Source organism: Pongo abelii, chromosome 4 (genome assembly GCF_028885655.2).
Source record: "Pongo abelii isolate AG06213 chromosome 4, NHGRI_mPonAbe1-v2.0_pri, whole genome shotgun sequence".
In the NCBI taxonomy this organism is placed as follows: domain Eukaryota; kingdom Metazoa; phylum Chordata; class Mammalia; order Primates; family Hominidae; genus Pongo; species Pongo abelii.
In genome coordinates this window covers 64610384-64630622 of record NC_071989.2, presented here as the reverse complement: position 1 = coordinate 64630622, position 20239 = coordinate 64610384, and the positions used below count along the sequence as shown (strand labels likewise).

Here is a 20239-nt window from a genome sequence, read left to right as displayed (position 1 = left end):
GTTGGGAGCAGTGGCTTATACCTGTAATCCCAGCACGTTGGGAGGCCGAGGCAGGAGGATTGCTTGAGGTTAGAAGTTGCAGGTTGCAGTGAGCTGTGATTGTGCCACTGCACTTCCAGCCTGGGCAACAGAGCGAGACTCTGTATCTATAAAAACAAACAAAAAGAAGAGGCACTTTAATATTTCATATCTCAGACTCCCAATAACTATTAAGCATTAGCAATGAGGTTATATCATACTGGAGGTTGTAACTAATTTCCCCTATTCAGTAACATGCTCACAAACTTTTTCTTCAAATAGCATTGTTGTTATAGGCATTCCTTTCAGGTTTTCACAGGAAAGGAAGATCTTTGTCTCTCCCTGTGTTTTAAATGAATCGTGTATGGAGTTCAGAGTGACCTTTGGTAATGCATTCTAGCAGATATAGTTAGAACCTCGTGATTTAGTCCTTAGTTGTCACTGCTTGGAAATGTTTCCTGAGTCTTTTTCAGGGTGGGGTGTCCAGGAAAATGACATATAGGAAATGTGTAGCGGATGAGCCCTTCAGTTAATTGGCAGCTTGTTACGCCAGATTCTGCCTTGCCTTTTGGTTCATTTGCATCAGTAGTAGGAGAGATGGGTTTGCTGCTTGGTGCTAGAAAGGTAAATGAGTAGAGAAGAAAGCTATTATCTATTGAATGCCTAGTATATGCCTTTGGGAAATGTTTCACATGAACTCATGTAATCATCACAAAACTCTGAGGTACATAGTATTAGCCTCATTTTATGCCCTACCTACCACTGGAGATACCAAAAATAGGTATGCATTTTTCGATCAAGGGAAAAATATAACCCATGGATTTTTACTAGCTTATTACTTATGGTAGAAGACAGACTCATAGGAAAAATGATAAAACTGTATAATGTTATCGAGTGCCTGTTAGCACTGAGATTACTAAGAATGAGTGAGACAAGGTCTCCATCCTCAAAAGGTACACAGAGCTTTGGAAGGTGAGATAGGCAGGTATTTTAATCAAGTTTTTTTTTTTTTTTTTTTGAGACAGAGTCTCATTCTGTTGCCCAGGCGAGCGCAGTGGCATGATCACAGCTCACTGCAGCCTTGACCTCCCAGACTCAAGTGATTTTCCCACCTCAGCCTCCACGAGTGGCAGGGACTGCAGGTGTGCACCACCATGCCTGGCTAATTTTTTTTTTTTTTTTTTTGAGGCAGAGTCTCGCTCTGTCACCCAGGCTGGTGTGCAGTGGCACAGTCTTGGCTCACTGCAACTCTGCTACCTGGATTCGAGTGATCTTCCTGCCTCAGCCTCCTGAGTAGCTGGGATTACAGGTGTGTGCCACCACGCCTGGCTAGTTTTTGTATTTTTAGTAGAGACAGAGTTTCACCATGTTGGCCAGACTGGTCTCGAACTCCTGACCTTAAGTGATTTGCCCACCTCAGCCTCCCAGAATGCTGAGATTACAGGCATGAGCCACCACCCCCAGCTCCGGCTAATTTTTGATTTTTCTGTAGAGATGAAGTCTCTGTTGCCCAGGTTGGTCTGGAACTCCTGGACTCAAGTGATCCTCCTGCGTCAGCCTCCGAAAGTGCTGGGATTACAGGTGTGAGCTATTGTACTGGGCCAGAAGTCTGTCTTTATTTCAGAACAGTTTCCCCTGAAACCATTGCTGTTGCTGTACAGCAGAGATAATGTAAACCTTTGGGCACATTACTTTTGGCTACTGCTAAATTCTGAAATAATTCCTGTAGATAGTTCAGAAGGATATGAGTCTATCCACATTACTAGGTGAAAACATTCTAATATTGGTGCTTAGGAAGTGTATCACCATTCGAATACTTGTTGTATGAATGACTGGGCAATAAACTTGAGTCAGCCATTCTTCCAGGGTTTAAAGTCTAGCTTCATCTATTACTATTGTGTGACATTGGGCAGGTCATCTCAACTCTTTGAGTTTCCTCATCTAATGAGGAAAGAGATGATGCTAATAGTGCCTTTCTCATAGTGCTGTGAAATTAGATGAGATAATGCATGAGACAATGTATGTGAAGTGGTTAACATAGTCCTGGCCTGCAGTAGGCACTCAAATGTTTTTGCTGTTGTTGTTATTATCATTATTAAGCTAATAAGCCAATTTGGTACCACTGACACAGTCTGCTATTTAAATGTGATTTCATGTGTTGGTGACTTTTTGTTTGTTTGTTTAATTTGTCCTAGCTGCAGTTTAAACAGCACCGAAGTCAGAACCTGGTTTGTGTTTCAGTTCCTGGTGCCCAGATCATGATGAGAAATGTTTTGATTACTTCTAACCTATTTCTTTCTGGAATCAGATACCTCAGATCTTCTGATTGTACTTCTAGGTGAACAGTATTCCCACAGCTCATAGGCAAGGTACCTAAATGAAGTTCTTGGTTGGAGAGAGAACAGCAAACTAGAAATATGAATAAATAAAAATGTGTGTGAGGTGAGAATGGCATGGTTTGGATAGTAATAACTTCTCTTAGTCCTCAGCTCCCAAAACATGAAGATTTTATTTCTTGAATATAAACTTGTCAAGAGCTAACTTAAAGTAAAGGTTGAATGAGTTAAACATTGCCACTTCTCATCATAACTTCTTTTGATGAATAATCTATTCTTTATTTTTTCTGTAGAGTTTAAGAAATAGATGTATGTAATGATTACAGTCATTTATAGTGTTCTGGGGTTGTCCTAATTTTAGGTAACTGTCTTCAGAAAGGTAACTTGTTAAATAGATGACTAAATGTAATTAAAATTAATACTTTCATACTTTTTTCTTTTTTTTTTTTTTTGAGACAGAATTTTGCTCTTGTCCAGGCTGGAGTGCAATGGCTCGATCTTGGCTCACTGCAACCACCAAGCTCCCTGGTTCAAGTGATTCTCTTGCCTCGGCCTCCTGAGTTTCTGGGATTACAGGTGCTTACCACCATGCCCAGCTAATTTTTTGGATTTTTAGTAGAGATGGGGTTTCACCATGTGGGCCAGGGTGGTCTTGAACTCCTGACCTCAGGTGATCCACCCACCTCAGCTTCCCAAAGTGCTGGGATTACAGGTGTGAGCCACCATGCCTGGCCACTTTTTTCTTAAAATTTTTAAAAAACACACTTTGAAGAGAACATCTCTATTTGATCTGGAAAGTATCACTAGCATAGTTACGCAATGTAGCAGAGGCAAGTGACATTTGTTGTATTTTACTGTTTTTCAAAGGGCATGGATAAGAGAAAGGAGTTTTAAGTGTGCTCCTTTTCAACTATTGTCTCTGCCTAGCCCAGTAGCCACTTGGAGCAAAGGTTTCTTAAATTGTGATGTTATCAAAACTTGTTAGGCAGGTTATGGATAATGCTCAACTTTATGGCTAGTGTGGATATCTGTATTAAAATTTACTTTATGTCCCAAAGTATGAATGCAGTTCTCAGTGTTGCCATTGAATATAATTATTAACCAAATCTGAAAACCAGTAATTACCCTCTGAAGTTTTTTTATGGATTTCCCCCCTTTCCTCAGGATTTGACATTGTAAATGATTTTTTAGTGAGTGGCAATTAGTTTGAACCCTTTATTTAAAGAGTTCAAAGTGTGATCTAGTAGTAAAAACAGTTGGTTCGGAAGTCAGATTCCGGTCTTGCCTTTGCTATTCTCTGTGATCTCATGGACAAGATCCCATGGCTGCTTCATGTACTGATTGTAAATTATAATGAGAATGATGTATTCCTTGTTTATCTCTCAGGATCATAGTGGTAAATGAACCTCAGTTATTAAGGAGAGTCATCTTGCAGCAGTTGACACCAATGGATTCAGGTAGTAAGACAAAGAGCACATGGTGTATAAGCAACTGCAGTGGACTTATGGGAGATCAATTATAAACTTAGCCTGGCTAAAAATGGGGTGAGTGTTACTGTCAGCATAAAATAGGAAAAAGTTGAAGACTGAAGTATTTAGAAAGTAGTAATATAGGAAAATGATCCCTGACACAAAGTAGTGTAGGCCTCCTGCCTGGCTTTGGTTACATATGTTTCTTCTGATAAAAGAGGAGGCAAAGATGAGAGTAGGAAAAGGAAAATTAAAAAATGAAAAAAGGCCCTGCGCGGTCTCTCATGCCTGTAATCCCAGCACTTTGGGAGGCTGAGGCCCCAGCTGCGTGTCAGTTTTTTTTTCTCATCAACGTTATAATGAAATGAGGTTTTTCAAGGACCTGCTGTATGGGACTAACCCAGAGTAATTTTTCAAATTACCTGATTTAATGAATCAGTATTTCTAAGAAATATGCTGGATAATCTACATACTTAACAAGCATCTCAGGTGATTCTTCTCATTAGGGAGATTTGGGAAATTTCTAGATGAGTGCTTCTCTAGAGTTAACGTGCATAGGAATCACCTGGGATCTTGTTTATAATGCAGTCTTAGGGCTGGGTGCGGTGGCCCATGACTGTAATCCCAGCACTCTGGGAGGCCGAGGCAGGCGGATCACGAGATCAGTAGTCTGACCAATGTGGTGAAACCCTATCTCTACTAAAACTACAAAATTAGCTGGGTGTGGTGGCTCATGCCTGTAATCCCAGCTGCTCAGGAGGCTGAGTCAGGAGAATCACTTGTACTGGGAGGCAGAGGTTGAGGTGAGCCGAGATTGCACCACTGCACTCCAGCCTGGGCAACTAGAGTGAAACAACGTCTCAACAACAAAAAAGAAAAAAGTAAATATTGCTGGTAGCTCTGTTTTTGCCTTTCAGGAGCACTTCTGAAGAGGATGAGGCTTTTTTTAGAGGAAAGAGGATTAATCATGAGGACATGCTTTGGAAGGCCAGAGTTTGCTGTCCCGTAAAGAGATTGTGGTAGAGATTTTATTTTCAGTTGGATTAAGTCTAGAATCACATTGATAGTGATTTACATTGCCTGAAGTAGGGAATTTGCTCTTTAGGTTGGTCAGTTAATTAGGTCCATATTCTAGATTTGCTAGAAAAAGGAGCAACTCACTTGAAGAACTTTGTGGTGGTTGCTCTTATTTCATGTCCTCACATGTTTCATGATTAAGGATGAAAATTGGGCTCCCCCTCCCCCTCCTTCGGTCTCCCTCTCCTTTTTTCGGACTCCCTCTGTTGCCGAAGCTGGACTGTACTGCGGTGATCTCGGCTCGCTGCAACCTCCCTGCCTCAGGCTCCTGTGATTCTCCTGCCTCGGCCTGCCGAGTGCCTGGGATTGCAGGCGCGTGCCGCCACGCCTGACTGGTTTTTGTGTTTTTTGGTGGAGACGGGGTTTTGCCCTGTTGACCGGGCTGGTCTCCAGCTCCTGGCCTCGAGTGATCTGCCCGCCTCGGCCTCCCGAGGTGCTGGGATTGCAGACAGAGTCTCGCTCACTCAGTGCTCAATGTTGCTCAGGCTGGAGTGCAGTGGCGTGATCTCGGCTCGCTACAACCTCCACCTCCCAACCGCCTGCCTTGGCCTCCTAAAGTGCTAAGATTACAGCCTCTGCCCCGCCGCCACCCCGTCTAGGAAGTGAGGAGCGTCTCTGCCTGGCCGCCCATCGTCTGGGATGTGAGGAGCGCCTCTGCCCCGCCGCCCCGTCTGGGAAGTGAGAAGCGCCTCTGCCCGGCCGCCATCCCGTATAGGAAGTGAGGAGTGTCTCTGCCCGGCCGCCCATCGTCTGGGATGTGAGGAGCGCCTCTGCCCAGCCGCCCCGTCTGGGAAGTGAGGAGCGCCTCTGCCCGGTTGCTCCGTCTGGGAAGTGAGGAGCACCTCTGCCCAGCCGCCCCGTCTGGGAGGTGAGGAGCACCTCTGCCTGGCCGCCACGCTGTCTGGGAGGAAGTGAGGAGCGCCTCTGCCCGGCCGCCCCATCTGGGAAGTGAGGAGCGCCTCTACCTGGCCGCCCCATCTGGGAGATGAGGAGCGCCTCTGCCCCGCCGCCCAACGTCTGGGAAGTGAGCGCCTCTGCCCGGCTGCCCCGTCTGGCAGGTGAGGAGTGCCTCTGCCCGGCCGCCACCCCATCTGGGAGGAAGTGAGGAGCACCTCTGCCCGGCCACCCCATCTGGGAGAGGAGGAGAACCTCTGCCCGGCCGCCCCGTCTGGGAGGTGAGGAGCGCCTCTGCCTGGCCGCCACCCCGTCTGGGAGGAAGTGAGGAGCGCCTCTGCCCGGCCGCCCCATCTGGGAAGTGAGGAGCGCATCTGCCCGGCAGCCACCCCGTCTGGGAGGTGAGGAGCGCCTCTGCCCTGGCCGCCCCGTCTGAGAGGTGAGGAACGCCTCTGCCCGGCCACCCATCGTCTGGGAGGTGAGGAGCGCCTCTGCCCGGCCACCCTGTCTGGGAAGTGAGGAGCGCCTCTGCCCGGCCGCCCGGTCTGGGAAGTGAGGAGCGCCTCTGCCCGGCCGCCCCCTCTGGGAAGTGAGGAGCGCCTCTGTCCGGCCGCCACCCCGTCTGGGAGGAAGTGAGGAGCGCCTCTGCCCGGCCGCCACCCCGTCTGGGAGGAAGTGAGGAGCGCCTCTGCCCGGCCGCCCCGTCTGGGAGGTGAGGAGCACCTCTGCCCGGCCGCCACCCCGTCTGGGAAGTGAGGAGCGCCTCTGCCCGGCTGCCCCGTCTGGGAGGTGAGGAGCGCCTCTGCCCGGCTGCCACCCCGTCTGGGAGGAAGTGAGGAGCGCCACTGCCCGGCCGCCCCGTCTGGGAAGTGAGGAGCGCCTCTGCCCGGCCGCCCTGTCTGGGAGGTGAGGAGCGCCTCTGCCCGGCCACCCCATCTGGGAGGTGAGGAGGACCTCTGCTCGGCCGCACCGTCTGGGATGTGAGGAGCGCCTCTGCCCAGCCGCCCCGTCTGGGAAGTGAGGAGCGCCTCTGCCCGGCCGCCCCGTCTGGGAGGTGAGGAGCGCCTCTGCCTGGCTGCCACCCCGTCTGGGAGGAAGTGAGGAGCGCCTCTGCCCGGCCGTCCCGTCTGGGAGGTGAGGAGCGCCTCTGCCCGGCCGTCCCGTCTGGGAGGTGAGGAGCGTCTCTGCCTGGCCGCCCCATCTAGGAAGTGAGGAGCGCCTCTGTCCGGCCGCCCCGTCTGGGAAGTGAGGAGCGCCTCTGCCCGGCCGCCCCATCTGGGAGGTGAGGAGTGCCTCTACCTGGCCGCCCATCGTCTGGGATGTGAGGAGCGCCTCTGCCCGGCCGCCCCGTCTGGGAAGTGAGGAGCGCCTCTGCCCGGCTGCCCTGTCTGGGAGGTGAGGAGCGCCTCTGCCCGGCCGCCCTGTCTGGGAGGTGTACCCAACAGCCCCGAAGAGACAGCGACCATTGGGAGTGGGCCATGAGGACGATGGTGGTTTTGTTGAAAAGAAGTGGGGGAAGTGTGGGAAAAAGAAAGGAGAGATCAGATTGTTGCTGTGTCTGTGTAGAAAGAGGTGGGCATAGGAGACTCCATTTTATTCTGACTAGGAGAAATTCTTCTGCCTTGGGATGCTGTTGATCTATGGCCTTTCCCCCAACCCTGTGCTCTCTGAAACATGTGCTGTGTCAACTCAGGGTTAAATGGATTAAGGGCGGTGCAAGATGTGCTTTGTTAAACAGATGCTTGAAGGCAGCATGCTCGTTAAGAGTCATCACCACTCCCTAATCTCAAGTACCCAGGGACACAAACACTGCAGAAGGCCGCAGGGACCTCTGCCTAGGAAAACCAGAGACCTTTGTTCATGTGTTTATCTCCTGACCTTCTCTCCACTATTATCCTATGACCCTGCCATATCCCCCTCTCCGAGAAACACCCAAGAATGATCAATAAATACTTAATAAAAAAAAAAAAAGAAAGAAAGAAAATTGGGCCTGGTGTTGTAGCTCACACCTGTATTCCCAGCACTTTGGGAGGCAGGGGTGGGCAGGTCGCTTGAGCCCAGGAGTTCAAGACCAGCCTGGGCAACATGGCAAAACCTCATTTCTACCCAAAAAAACAAAACAAAACAAAATTAACTGGACTTGGTGGTGCAGGCCTATAGTCCCCAGCTAACTTGGGGGTTGAGGTGGATCACCTGAGCCTGGGAAGGTCAAGGCTGCAATGAGGTGTGATTGCACCACTATACTCTAGCCTGTGTGACAGAGTGAGATAGGGTCTTGAAAAAAGTATAGAAAAATAAATATTTGATTTGAAAGATAGTGTAATTTGGTTGAATATTTTGTAAATTAAAGTTGTAGTAAAAGCAGAGGAGTTTGAAATTTTGGACTGTCAAATAGAATTGTAGCAGAAGTGTTATAGTTGCTATGAGGCTAGCCATAGACATATTTTAGTGAATTACCTGACTTATAGTGAATTATAGGAGACTTTAGTGAATTATATGAGATAAAGACATATTAATACTTTCTGCAATAAAGAATGTAAATGGGTACTATTTGAGTGGGCTACCATTATGTTTGTGTAAGCTATAATTACCCAAAATAACAGGGAAACAGTGTTGTACCTTTTTAAAGAGCTTAGAATGCTAGGGTGATTCTTACCTTGCAATTTCAACTGCAGATTTTGTATTTTATTAAGACACGAAACAAATTTCTATTCATTTTTACTAATATATAGATATTTTGCAGAATTCTTTTTTGTTCATGGGATGCGTAAAGTTTGAGTATGGACATTGGAAGCATGCAGGTCTGAGTTTGAATCTCAGTTCTGTCACCTATTGCTTGAGTAACTCACCTGAGTTCGCAGCTTCAGTTTCTTTATCTGAAAAGGACTGTGTCTTAATCTGTATGTTCTCCTGGGCATGTGGCCCACTGACCGTTACATAGTGGGCATTTGTTTATTCCACAAATGTCTGTTGCTCATATACTGTGTGCCAAGCACTGTCTTAGGTAATAGAGATACAAGTAATCATACAAATAAATATGAAAAATGAACCAATAAGTATTGTGAAGGAGAAGTATGGGTGCTATGATAGTTTGTAATAAGGGGAGTGAGGTAGCTTTAAAAAATGGTTACTTTGGCTGCAGGGTAGAATCATAGATTAGAGCTAAGAAATAATGGATTTAGGGAGATCAGTTAGGAAGCTGCTGTAACAGTCCAAGTGAGGCAGGCAGTGAGACTAAAGAGGTGGTGGTGATGGTGGTAGAAATGGAGAAAAGTAGATACATTTCAGAGGTATTTGGGAAGTAAAGGATACCTGTCTTGGTGACATGTTGAAGGTGTAGGGTAGGAGAGAGAGAAATGTCAAGAATAGTTCTGAAGCTTCTGTCTTGTATAATTGAACAGATGTTGGTTCCTGCCAGTTACTGAGGTGGAGTGTGCTAGATGAGAACCTGGTTTGATAGGAAGGGGGATGGGGAGGAGATAGTTTGGTTTGGGGCATGTAAGTTTAAGTTGCCTTTGAAATATTTAAGTGGAAGTATCAAGTTCTTGTTTGGATAATGGTTCTAGAGCTCAGAGGAATGGTCAGACTTTTGAGAATCGTTGGCATATTCCTGGCAATTGAAGCCATGAGAATTGATGAAATTTCAGGAAGAAGTTATAAAATGAAAAGGAAGAAGACTTTGTACTGAGCTTTGAGAAACACTGACTTTTCAGATTGGTTGGAGGGAATTAAGACTACCAAGACTGAGAAGCAATTCCTTAAAAGCTAGGAGAGTGTTTCTGGGAAGCCAAGTGGAGAGAGTGGTAACGATCCACTTTGTTCTGAAGGGTCAAACAAGATAAAGACTGGAGAGTGTCCATTGGGTTTAGTTACACAAAGATCATTTATAACCTTATGTAAAGCCATTTCAGTGGTGAGTTGGAAGCTGAAAGAGATGGATATTGCTGGGTATAGATTATTCTTTGAAAAAGTTGGATTGAGGAAGAAGGGAGAATGTGGTAACTTAAGGGAGAAGACACTCAAATATTGGCTGAGTGAATACATGTGCAACATGAACCTCCTTTAGAAAATAACAAGCACAGGCTAGCAGGATCATCTCTGAGGAGGATGGGAAGAGGATCTGTTAGGGATGTCAGCTGAAACATGAATAGTCTGGAATCATAGTTTTTTGTGATTTCCTATGATGTGCCAGATGAGGGAAGAAGAATCTTGCCAGAAGGAGAAATGTCATTTTTAGAACAATGGTATAGGAATCGTTGACCACCCTTACAGAACCCTCATTGCTGAGAATTTGATATATTGTTTTCCAGCTATCACCAATTATAGTGGAAAGAGTCTGAGATTGGAGCCTGGTAATCCTGCTTTGCTATTTTCTTGTGTTAGGTTGCACAGTTGATTATTTAGTCCTAAAGAGCTTCAATTTCTTCATTTGTATAATGGAGCGAATACTGTCTACTTCACAGATTTGCTAGGATTAAATGACAGTCTGTGTATATAAAGTAGCAGGTATTTAGTAGGCACTCAATAAGCTGATGTCTACCTGTTTTCTTGCTTCTCGTGGTAACAGTTGTTTATTGTGTGGTTTCAGCATTATAAGTTTGCTCTTAGCCTCAAAGGAATAATTTGTGGGAATCCTTCCTTCTTCATCTTATCTTTTGTGTAAAATAACTTGAGCGATACAAGCATACATTTCTGGGGAAATGGAAATATGATTTGCTACTGCAATAATAACCAATAAATAAGTATTTTGCCAGACGTTTTTGGCATGTATGCCTTATATTTGTGTGCCTTTTAAAAAAAAAGTGTGTGTGTTTTAAACAAAGCTTACTAATTTAGATATGCCAATTTGGTAACTTCCTGCCAGAGTAAGAGTTTTTATGTTTTCCTTCTGAGACACACCTTAGTATAACTTTATTTTAGTTTCTGGGCCATTGCCATTTGGCATAACTTCAAACTAGATGTGATGGACCCACATAAATATTTTTAAGATTTAAAATTTTTTTTATGGTGGGGGGATATGAACTTTCCAAACCAGCTGAGGTGTCAGGTCTGGATTTTATTTGGTTATTTAATTTTTTTTTTTTTTTTTTGAGACCAGGTCTTCCTCACTCTGTCGTTCAGGGTGGAGTGCAGTGGTGTGATCACAGCTAACTGCAGCCTTGACCTCCAGGGCTCAATTTGATCCTCCCACCTCAGCCTCCTGAGTAGCTGGGATTACAGGTGCATGCCACCACACCTGACTAATGTTTATACTTGTTTCTTTTGTAGAGATGGGGTTTTGTTATGTTGCCTAGGCAGGTCTTGCACTCCTGGACTCAAGCAATCTGCCTGCTTTGGCCTATCAAAGTGCTGGGATTATAGGCATGAGCCATGTGCCTGGCTATTTAAAATTTTTTGTTTGTATTTTTGATTCTCGAATTTTTTTTCTACACATATTTTGAACACTGAGATAACTAATTGTATACCAAAATGACTGAAATGAAGTCAGTCTGATTTCTGTAAGTTTGATTGCTAAAGCAGTCTCCTTAAAGGTGTTAAAATGTGCTCTCAATCCCCACCCTACACAACCTCTGTCTCCCAGGCTGAAGTGCAGTGGCACAAACATGGCTCACTGTAGCCTTTACCTCCTATGCTTAAGCATTCCTCACACTTCAGCCTCCTGAGTAGCTGGAACCACAGATGTGCACTGCCATGCTTGGCTAATTTTTAAAATTTTTGTCGAGTCCTGGTCTCACTGTGTTGTTCAGGCTGGGCTCAGGAGATCCTCTCACCTCTGCCTCCCAAAGTGCTAGGATTACAGGCATTAGCCACCACTCCTAGCCTATGTATGAACCTTTACAGAAGTTGATTACCCTAGAATTTTTATAAGAGCATTAGAATTTGCCAGCTTTCTTCAAGAGTTAATATAGGCCAGGCGCAGTGGCTCATGCCTATAATCCCAGCACTTTGGGAGGCCAAGGCGGGCGGATCACCTGGGGTTAGGAGTTCGAGACCAGCCTGGACAACATGGTGAAACCTTGTCTCTACTAAAAAAAGAAAAAAAAATACAAAAATTAGCCAGGTGTGGTGGTACCTGCCTGTAGTCCCAGATACCCTGGAAGCTGAGGCAGGAGAATCGTTTGAACCCTGGAGGCAGAGGTTGCAGTTAGCTGAGATCATGCCGCTGTACTCCAGCATGGGTGACAGAGCAAGACTGTCTCAAAAAAAAAAAAAAAAAGGAGTCATTATACTAGTAATACTATAGTAAACACATACTTGGTATTCTTTGGAATGTGGGCCTTACTATGGAATAGGAGAAATTATTTCTTTCCCAGTTACTAATAAGGGAGACTTCATTGGTTAAGGGAATTTTGTGGGTAGAATTGCTAAGACTAGAAATCTCATTGTTTGTTCAAAGAGAGAAATAAGTTAACCACGTGTTCTCACCTGAATATAGGATGCTTTGTTTTACAAGCTTAAATAATACCCGGACAAAACTCTACAGGTCACAAGTTCTTTAAAGACTTAATAAACTCTGTAGAAACTATACTTCAAAGGGGAACCTTCTCCTTGATTCACTATCCTGCCTTGTCTTCTCAAATTTATTGGTTTTTGACAAGCGTTTGAAGAAAGACTACTAAAATACGGTGGTGTTAATATTTGATGAAATGTTCTTGTACATCTGTTACAGATTTTCCAAGTTAAAAATTACTTTTCCATTAGAGGAGCTCCCCATACCTTGTTTCTTTCCCCAAAGGGGGGTGTGTGTGTGTGTGTGTGTGTGTGTGTAGTTTATAATGTATTTTACTCTTTTGACTTTGGAAATACATAGTATTTCATTGTATAGATTTGGCACAATCCACTTTTTAACTCTGGTTTTTAGACATTTGAACCTTGGATGATATGGAATACTGTCATTAGTAAGTTGTATGTTAGCTTTTTTTCTTTCTTTCTTTTTTTTTTTTTTTTTTTGAGACAGTCTTGCTCTGTTGCCCAGGCTGGAGTGCAGTGGTGCGATCTCAGCTCACTACAACCTCCACTTCCCAGGTTCAAGTGATTTATCTGCCTCAGCCTCTCAAATAGCTGGGATTACAGGCACCTGCCACCACGCCTGGCTAATTTTTGTATTTTTAGTAGAGATGGGATTTCACCATGTTGGTCAGGCTGGTCTTGAACTCCTAACCCCAGGTGATCCACCCACCTCAGCCTCCCAAATTGCTGGGATTATAGGCTTGAGCTGCATTGCCCAACCAGCTTTCTTTCTTCAAAAATATTCTGATTCCTGAAGTTTCTTTTTTTCTTTTTTCTTTTTTTGAGGAGTTTTGCTCTTGTTGCCTAGGCTGGAGTGCAATGGCGCGATCTTGGCTCACTGCAACCTTTGCCTCCCAGATTCAAATGATTCTCCTGCCTCAGCCTCCTGAGTAGCTGGGATTACAGGCTGCCACCTGCCACCATGCCCAGCTAATTTTTGTATTTTTAGTAGAGTAGGGGTTTCACTATGTTGGTCAGGCTGGTCTCGAACTCCTGACCTCAGGTGATCCACCCGCCTCGGCCTCCTAAAGTGCTAGGATTACAGGCATAAGCCACCGCGCCTGGCCTCCTAGTTTTCTAAAATTAACGTGTTGGCGGGGCGCGGTGGCTTAGCCTGTAATCCCAGCCCTTTGGGAGGCCGAGGTGGGCGGATCACGAGGTCAGGAGATTGAGACGGTCCTGGCTAACACGGTGAAACCCCGTCTCTACTAAAAATACAAAAAAAAAATTAGCTGGGCGTGGCGGCCAGCGCCTGTAGTCCCAGCCACTCTGGAGGCTGAGGCAGGAGAATGCCGTCAACCCTGGAGGCCGAGCTTGCTGTGAGCAGAGATTGCGCCACTGCACTCCAGCCTGGGTGACACAGCTAGACTCCATCTCAAAAAAAAAAAAAAAAAAAACCAACACGTGTTAAATTGCTAAAGTCTAAAGAGCCCAGAAAAGAAAATAAATATCATTAGTAATATTCTCACCATCATCCAAAGATTACCCCTTTTAACATTTGGTTGCTTATCTTTCCAGTGCTTTTTAATGTTCATATACCCACATTTTTTTTTAAACCCATGCTTTAAAAGAAAAAAAAAGTTGTGATATTACTGCATATATACATATATTTTGTAATTTTCAATATAATTGTCTCTGAAATTTTAATGGTTATATGGTATTTCATTGTATGTATTTGGTAGAAGTCACTTTGCCCCCATTTTTGGATATTTAGGTTATTTGCAGTTGTGCAATTATGCTGTGTACAACGTCCTTGTGGAAACTTTGGCAAACCTTGGGTTGTCCATCTCAGACTCTCTCACTGTACTCTGTCCTTTTCAGCCTGCTTCTCTCTCTTTTCCAGTAACTCCTTTAACAACAAGATCAGATCAGATGGACAGATTATTCTTCAAACAATTTACTATTAGGCAATGAATATGCTGGTTTCTGTGAATTCTGGGATTAAAGAGATACATAGACACATTTATTTGCAGAGATAAAGAATTACAATAATAAACTAAGTGTTGTGATAGGTTTATATATGTATAAGGTCCATGGGGGCTCAGAAAGAGAGCAGGGGTTGTGAGGGCAGTAGGCAGGGGAGAAAGATCAGGGAGTAAGCATTTATTAATCCTCTTAATGTGCCAGGCACTAAGTTAGGCACATTACTAGGCTCTTAGTTTGCAACAGTTCTGGGAGATGCGTACATAGTATTATTCTTACTTACCAGATGAGGAAACTGAGCTCAGACAGGTAAGTAGTTTGCCCAAGCTCCCACAAGTAGTAACTGGGAGAAAGCCAGAAGTAAACCCAGCCAGATATACTTGACTACCCACCTCTGTCCAGTACTCCACCCTGGCACACCAAAGGATTGGGTTCCACCAGTAGCTGAATAGAAGCTAGAATGGCAAGTAGGCATTAGCTAGGTGGAGGGGGTGGGGTCATTGCATAGAGCATGTCAAGAGGTTTGAAATAGATATGAGGAGTAGGTGAGATGAGGCTTAAGCTAACATTTAATTGTTGTGTTTTAAAAATTTATGTATAGTAAGATTTACTCATTTAGTGTACAGTTCTGTGAATTCAGATAATATGGAATTTAGTCCTGTAACCAGATACAATCAAGATACAGAATCGGTCTGTTACCTCCCTGAGTGCCCTCATTCTTCTCCTTTGTAGTCAGCTCCTCCCACCAGCCTTGACTTCTGGCAAACAATGATGTGTTCTCTATCCTATATGTCATATAAATGGAATGTCATATGATGTCATATAAATGGAATCATAAAGGCTATATAGTATGTAGCCATTTGAGTCTAGTCTGTTTCACATAGCATAATGCATTTTTGATTATGCCAAGTACTGTGATGTAAATGTTACTGTACAGTTTTGCTGTAGGTTTTTGTCCCTTTCTAAATGTGCTTATATCACTTCTAACCCTAGTTCCATGTAAACAGAATGTTTTTTGGCAGAGAAGTTATTAAGTTATAGCTTCAAATACCATGGAAGCCTTAAATAGTTTCCTGATAACTGGCCAGGAGAAAGTACAATTGAAAAAAATCAGCTGTCTCTCCTAGTACCCTTTACCTCAGTTATCTCCTTGCTTTTGACATATAAAAATCACGTGGATGGTTTTACTACTGATTGTGACCTTTGCCCTCTTAAAAGGGAAGAGAAAGAAAGGGAACAGCTGTACCGTGAGGGAGTGGAAGGAATTAATGTTCTTGGCCAGTTGGCACTGTTTGCTTGTGCCTTTCTGGGAAGGGAACAACAGGTGAGAAGGTTTGCTTTTTGTTTTTGTTAGTGTATAAATAAATAGGTTAACTTGTTTTTTATTTGTGTGGAAATCTGAGAGTCCATAGTGAAGTAACCTGCCCTAATAGCTCGTGATTTTTTTAAAGCTCATTAAATATATACACAAATTTATTTTAAGTGTCTTAATGAACTAAGCTACTCCAAGGTTGAGGATATTGTAGGCAATTATTGACGTAAAACTACAAATGTAAAAACCATCTTTGGTAAGTGTCACTTATATCCTGTATCCCAACTGCTTTTTCTCCCTTTTACCCTAATTTTAAAATAAAAAAGAAAAGATAATGAAGTACTTTTTATAATAAAGTCGTGTCAGCCGCAGAGAGATGGTGACTGTAAGCTAAGTGACCAGAATGTAGGTGCCTCTAAAAGTTGAGGGTGCACTGTTCTTTGCATTCTTGCCTGTTAACACTTTTCATAACATCTCTGTGAATCACACTCAAATGTACTGTACAGTGCTCTCTGTCACTGATACCTCTCACCTGCCACCAGGCTCTGCCCCTTCCCTACCAATACCTTGCACAAATTCATTGTCCTGAAGCACAGCTTTCTTGCTCAAGAACCAGTGTTGATTTTTCATTTCTTATTGAAATATACACAAATTGTTTACCTGAAATTGAAAACCTTCATGCTGTAGTTTTGCTTTGCCCATTCACATTTATTTCTCTTTGTTACTCATTCCCCTCTACCTTACTTTAGTGAAATCATCCTGTTTTTTAGTTGTCTAACAGCAGATTGAGTTCAGTTACCAATTTTTAAATTCAGTTCTAATTCCATTTCCCATTGTAGTTGTTTTGACTAGTTTTTTTCTACTCTATTAAAAGCTCTAGTTGTTCTCTGCTCTCCTCACTTAGCTGACTCTGAAATCTTCTAAATGGTACCCACTTTATTTAGAACATTTTAGGGTCAAATAAGTACAGGTTGGAATCCTGAGTGCACCACTTAACTATTGAGGCTGACAGCCAATGTACACCTGGATCTTCCCTTCCCCTGCCCCATGACTCTTCATTGTCTTGGTCCCTCCTATGGACCTCCCCATGATACCTCAGCTAAAAGTTTGAAGCAGAACCCAGCTCCTCTAGCACCAGCTAGTGTCTGTTCTGAGTGGCCAATGCTGGTACAAGTATGAGTTATTAAATATTTTTAATTTCACTCTGCTTATTATATGTATGATTTTAATTAAGTTACTTGTCCTCTCTGAGCCACTCCCTGATCTTTAAAATGGGGATAATAATACCTGTTTTGCAGGATGACTGTTTATTCATCAAATATTTGTTGAAGGCCTGCCTTGTTCTAGGCAATGACTTAAGTACTTGGGATATATTGGTGAACAAACAGAAATGTCTGTGCCTTCTTGGATCATGTGTTTTAGAATTAAGAATTAAATGAAAATAAATATTCAATATGGTGCCAGACACATAGAGGTGCCCACAGTGTCTTATCTCACTTTCTTCCTGCTTGCCATTCCTTTTCCATCAGGGCCAAAGGGAATGGGAAGTGGGAAGAAATAAACTTCATATTTCATTTGTATAGCTGTGGAGGGTAGCAGGCCCTGGGTCCCTTTGGGGAGGTCATGCGAACTGGACATGGCCTTCTGTCAAGAATTATTAGACCAGGCATGGTGGCTCACGCCTGTAATCCTAGCACTTTGGGAGGCTGAGGCAGGAGGATTGCTTGAGGCCGGGAGTTTGAGACCAGCATAGCCAACATGGCGAAACCCCGTCTCTACGAAAAATATAAAAATTAGCCAGGCATGGTGGCACATGCCTGAAATCCCAGCTCTTCAGGAGGCTGAGGCATGAGAATTGCTTGAACCTGGGAGGTGGAGGTTGCAATGAGTTGAGATTGTGCCATTGCACTCCAGTCTGGGCAACAGAGTGAGACTCTGTCTCAAAAAAAAAAAAAAAAAGTTATCAGTGATCAGTGTGCAGATAGGTGGATTAAAAAAATCATCAGTGACCTTTTATCTGTACTTTGTTCTTTTAGTACTCAATGAGACTGAGAGCCTGCTGGATTCACTAAGACCAGGTGAACCCAGAGGGCTCTCGGTCTCATTGACTCAATTGGGTTTGAATCCCAATTCTGCAACCTACATGGTTTTGGGCAGGTTTCCTCATTTTCAAAATGATACAATAATATTTACCTTTTAAACTTATTGAAAGATTAAAAAGCTGTAACACCTAGCATGCTGTCATGGCATAAGGTGGGGGTTAAGTAACAAGTAGCTACTCTTAACATTTTTGAAAAGTGCTCCTTCATTTTCCCTGCTCCCTTTCATACGCTTCATCCTACTTTCCTGGTGGTTCATTTCTTCTTAGTTGGCTATCGACTTTCTCTTTTCTTTCCAAGATTATGGCTCATGCCACTTTTTCCGAGCGATCTGAAAGTCTCATGGCTTCAGCTATTTCCTTTATAGCTGATAATTCCAGATATTCATCTTCAGTCTATATTCCTTTCCGAGTGCCAGATATGAATGTCTAGGTGTGTGCTAGACATGAAACATGTGCCAAATGATCAGGAATGATAATCAGGATGGAGTCTGTATACTTGACCTACAGAGGAAACAAGCTGTCTTATCTGGCAAACTTTTTAGTTTTGCTTATTAAGTTGGTAAAATTTTGAATGACTCTCTTTACTCTTGGACATCTAATGATCTTTTGTAAAGAAGGGAAGAGAACCCTTTCTGTTCAGAAATAACACACAACTTGATTAGTAGGAGAATTTTTCATGTGATTCTGGAAAGAATTTGCAACACCTGTTTCCAAAGAAAGCAAGAAATATATTGCATATTTTTCTCCCCAAAATGTATTTTGTCCAAACTGAATTGGACACAAAGAACATTCCTTAAGTTTGGAATAAATAAACTTTCTGAAAACTGCTCAGGTAACAAAGTAGTAAAGAGCCAAAAAAAATTTTATTTACTTCTAACCTTTGACTACTAAAAGGAGAAAATGAAAGGGTTCATGGAAGCAAACTTCACAAAAGTAACTGTAGGCTTAACTTGTCAGATCCAAATATACATGTAGAAAAATGTACAAACATGGTTAAATTTACATATGCCGGAATTTTGGGGGGAATGGAATGTGTTTCTTACATATTAGTTTTATTTATTACCTTTTTGGTAAAAAATCTGCTCCTAGAAGCAACTCCCACACTGTTTATTTTTCTTACAAATTTTGCTGAGGTTTCAACATTTCTCTTCCATAGTTTGCAGCAGGATGGCTACTTAACCAAATTTAGTAGGGTAAGATTTATTGTGTGTCTCACATAGAGACCCTGGAAGTTAGACTCCTTTCCTAAGAGAGAGGCTGTGTAATGTGGTGAAAAGAAGAGAAACTTTTTGTTAAAGTTTTGGTTTCCCTGCTTACCAACTGTGTAATACTGGATTATCTGCCTTAGTATACACTCAAGTGCTGTGCACTTGGGTGAGTTACTTAGTGTCTCTGAGTTTGATGAAATTTAGCCCAGAGATACAATTAGTACCTTTTTTTTTTTTTTTTAGTAATTTGCTGTATTTGTGTCTTCTTTTATATTCTTAAGCTAAAGTAGGACTGACCATTTCATCAGCCTGTTTAAAAAAAGGCATTTGGTTTTGTTGATAGTCTTTTCCTTTATTTTTCATTTCTTTAATTTCTGTTCTATATTGCTTTTAGTTTCTTGAGCTTTTAAAAATAAGGTTTTTGATTTGTTTTGTTTTGTTTTGAGACAGAGTCTTGCTCTGTTGCCTACACTGGAGTGCAGTGGCGTGATCTCAGCTCACTGCAACCTCTGCCTCCCAGGTTCAAGCGATTCTCCTGCCTCAGTCTCCCGAGTAGCTGGGACTACAGGTGCGCACCACCATGCCTGGCTTAATTTTTGTATTTTAAGTAGAGATGGGGTTTCACCATGTTGGCCAGGCTGGTCTCAAACTCCTGACCTCAAGTGATCTGCCCGCCGCAGTCTCCCAAAGTGCTGGGATTACAGGCGTGAGCCACTGTGCCTGGCTCCACCTCCTGAGTTCAAGTGATTCTCCTGCCTCAGCTTCCAGAGTAGCTGGGAGCACAGGCATGCGCCATCATGCCTGGCTAATTTTTGTAATTTTAGTAGAGATGGGGTTTTGCCATGTTGGCCAGGCTGGTCTTGAACACCTGACCTCAAGTGATCCGGCCACCTCAGCCTCCCAAAGTGTTAGGATTACAGGCGTGAGCCACTGCACCAGCCAGTTTTATTAATTTCTAATGTAGGAATTTAAGGGTTTACAATTTTCATGTGTGGTATTTTAGCTGTATCCTTTAAGTTTCGACCTGTGGTATTTTCCTTGTTCACTTTTAACTATTTTGTCATTTACCTTTTGACTTTTCTTGACCTGTGACTCATTGACTTTTAAGTTTTCAAACATAGATATTTTGGGGAGAACTTTTTTTTTTCTCCGTTACAGAATTGTTAAGATTAGAGATAATATATAGGCAAATATCAGGCAAATAGTAGATACTCAATAAATGTTTTCATTTTTCCTTAAAGAAATAAACCTCTGCTATTTGTTTTTTTTTTGTGTGTGTAGATGTGTAGAGATGGGAGTCTCCCTATGTTGTTCAGGCTGGTCTCGAACTCCTGGCCTCAAGTGATCCTCCTGCCTTGGCCTTCCAAAGTGTTGGGATTATAGGCGTGAGC

The 20239-nt window shown here is 43.3% G+C and overlaps 1 protein-coding gene and 1 long non-coding RNA gene across 3 annotated transcripts in view; one reads left to right on the top strand and one right to left on the bottom strand.

Annotated features, from left to right (window-relative positions):
- The window catches only part of PLPP1 (phospholipid phosphatase 1), a 113809-nt gene that overhangs the window by 12522 nt on the left and 81048 nt on the right, over window positions 1–20239 (top strand). The gene's annotated exons all lie outside the window — the stretch shown is intronic.
- On the bottom strand, window positions 13896–14994 carry LOC129059404 (uncharacterized). The gene is made up of 3 exons (XR_008525266.1): window positions 14927–14994; window positions 14620–14682; window positions 13896–14153 (listed from the first exon to the last, which is right to left on the bottom strand). It is a non-coding gene; the product is annotated as an uncharacterized LOC129059404 (long non-coding RNA).